Consider the following 3289-nt stretch of genomic DNA (forward strand, 5'->3'; position numbering starts at 1 on the left):
GAACATGGGATGATAGAAAAAAATAGAAAAAAAAAAGAGAAATTAAATTGAATAAGTTATTTCAAAATTTGGGAAGCATGCTCATGTGAAATCAAAATAATTAAATTACCATGTGCATTGAAAAAAATATTAAGTAATTAAATAAGGGGATACAAAAAAAAAAGAGAGAAAGAAAAATAATATTACCCCAAATGCAAAATAAAAAGAATCAATGCACATGGGACAAAATTCAAAAATAAGTTTGATACATGAGCATGTAATACAAAAGTGGGAAAATTTTGGGTAGCTAGGTAAAGCATTTTAAATTATGTAAAGTATGTATATGTTAGGTGAGATCTTAGACTAATCAAGGATTCACTTTGTTAGCTCACTTAGCCTTATATATATATATATATATATATATATATATATATATATATATATATATATATATATATATATCCTTACCTTTACCTCAGCCCCATTACAACCCTGAAAAGACCTCATGATGTTTGCATTCGTATGCTAAATATTTGTTGATTGGTTAGATGAAGAACAAGGTTTAGAAAGCATGACTAGGGAAGAGAAGAGTGATTGACCCTAGACACTTGAGAGATTAGAGTGATATACACTACCAGTGAGGGTTCAATGCTCGATTCTTTGTTTCCGGCTTTCATGAGCTATTTTCTTCTACAAGCCTATTTGTACTTCATTTTTTATGATTTGAATTAGTGAAATCCAGTTCATATTTATTCTTGGAGAATTTATTTACTTTTAAACCAAGTAGGAAAAAGCATTCTTCATATAGTTGGATTCATATAGATAGGTTGCATTTCATATATTCTACCATCCATCTTCACCCCTTTATAGTTTCTCTTGAGCTTAGCATGAGGACATGCTAATGTTTAAGTGTGGGGAGGTTGATAAACCACTATTTTATGGTTTATCTTGTGCTCAATTGAGTGGATTTTATCAATCTTTCATACACTTATTCATATGATTTGCATGAGTTTACGTTTTCCTTCCTGATTTTATGCTATGATTGAAAACATGCTTCTTTGGTCTTAATTTTGATATGTTTAACCCTCTCTCATTATCATTAGATGCCTTGATATGCGTGTTAAGTAATTCAGGGATTATAGGGCAGGAATGGCTTAGAGGATGGAAAGGAAGCATGCAAAAGTGGAAGGAATACAAGAAGTTGAAGGAACTGCAAAGCTGTCAGCCTGACCCTCTCGCACTAAAACAGTCATAACTTGAGCTACAGAGGTCCAAACGATGCGGTTCTAGTTGCGTTGGAAAGCTAATGTTCGGGGCTTCGATTTGACATATAATATGTCATAGTTACCCTGACGCTAGGTGATGCGAATGCGCGCTCCACGCGGACGCATCGTAGTGACGAAAATCAGCGTGGCAGATTTTTTCTCCAGCGATTTCTGGGCTGTTTTCGACCCAGTTTTTGGCCCAGAAAACATGGATTAGAGGTTATAAAGTGGGGGAATCCATTCATTTATAATCATAAGCTCATAATTCATAATTTTTAGTTTTAGATGTAGTTTTTAGGGAGAGAGGTTCTCTCCTCTCTCTTAGGATTTAGGATTAGGATTCCTCTTAAGGGAATTAGGATTTCAACTTTATTATTTCAACTTCTTCTCAGGTTCAACGTTCCTTTTATTTATTTTCCCAATTTAATTTATAAACTTTTCCATGTTACATTTGATGTCTTTATTAGTACAATTTGAGGTATTTCAGAATTATTATTGCTTTCCTTTATTTATATAAATAATTTAGCTTTTTATACTCTTGGCTTTAATTGATTAACTGGAAGCTCTTGAGTTATCAACTATCCGTGATTGGTTGTTATGTCGGCTAAATTGACTGGTATTCCACTAACTCTAGTCTTTCCTTAGGAGTTGGCTCGGACTTGGGAATCTAACTAATTAGTTCACTTGACTTTCCCTTGCTTTCATAAGGGTTAACTAAGTGGGATTAACTTCCATTTTCATAGAAGTAACTAGGATAGGACTTCTGAATTTTCATACCTTGCCAAGAGATTTTATTATTGTTAATTTATTTTACTTGTCATTTAAATTACCTGTTCCTTACTTTCAAAACCCCCAATACAAGACTCATAACCAATAATAAGAACACCTCCTTGCAATTCCTTGAGAAGACGACCCGAGGTTAAATACTTCGGTTATCAATTTCAAAGGGGTTTGTTACTTGTGACAACCAAATGTTTGTAAGAAAGGAATTCTTGTTGGTCTAGAAGCTATACTTACAACGGGAACTTATTTGTGAAAATTCTAGATCGCGCGAGAGTTTCGTTCTTCAAGCTACCTACCAGAGATTGATGAATAAGGTCTTCACCGACCATATAGGGAAACTCATGGAGGTATATGTGGATGACATGTTGGTGAAAACATGAGGCGAGGAGACATTACTATCCGACCTTGCCCAAGTGTTTGATACCCTCAGAAAGCATGACATGCGACTTAACCCTGCAAAGTGCACCTTTTGCAGTAGAAGTTGGCAAATTCCTGGGCTTCATGCTAACACAATGAGGAATTGAGGCAAATCCGGATAAATGCCAGGCTATACTCGACATGAAAAGCCCAACCTATGTCAAAGAGGTATAACAACTCAACGGAAAACTGGCAGCCTTGTCCAGATTTTTAGCTGGATCAGCCATAAGATCCCTCCCCTTTTATGCCACTCTAAGGAAAGGAAAGAAGTTTGAATGGACGACGGAGTACGAACAGGCTTTCCAAGATTTCAAAAGGTTCCTGGAATGACCACCTATTCTGACTCAACCAAGGGAAGGAGAACCACTCGTACTGTGCCTTGCAGTAGGAAATCAAGCAATGGCTTCAGCACTAGTCAGAGAAGATGAGAGTGGACAACAACCCATCTACTTCATCAGCAAAGCCCTACAAGGGGCCGAACTAAACTATCAAAAGATAGAAAAGTTCGCCTACGCTCTTATATTAACTTCTCGACGACTTCGACCATATTTTCAAGCTCACACGATCAAAGTCCGGACTAACCAGCCCATAAAAGGCATTCTACAGAAAACAGATTTAGCCGGAAGAATTCTACAGTGGGCAGTCGAGCTATCTGAATTCGACCTTCAATATGAAGCTCAGACGGCCATCAAGTCCCAATATTTGGCCGATTTCATTGCTGAATACACTGACACTCCGGGAATCCCCACAGAATGGAATCTCTACGTAGACGGCTCTTCAAACAAAACCGGAAGTGGTGCAGGCGTGATAATAGAAAGCGATCAGGGAACCCAAATCGAACTTTC

The sequence above is a fragment of the Arachis ipaensis genome, chromosome B1 (genome assembly GCF_059453495.1).
Source record: "Arachis ipaensis isolate K30076 ecotype BB chromosome B1, ASM5945349v1, whole genome shotgun sequence".
NCBI classification, from domain to species: Eukaryota; Viridiplantae; Streptophyta; class Magnoliopsida; order Fabales; family Fabaceae; genus Arachis; species Arachis ipaensis.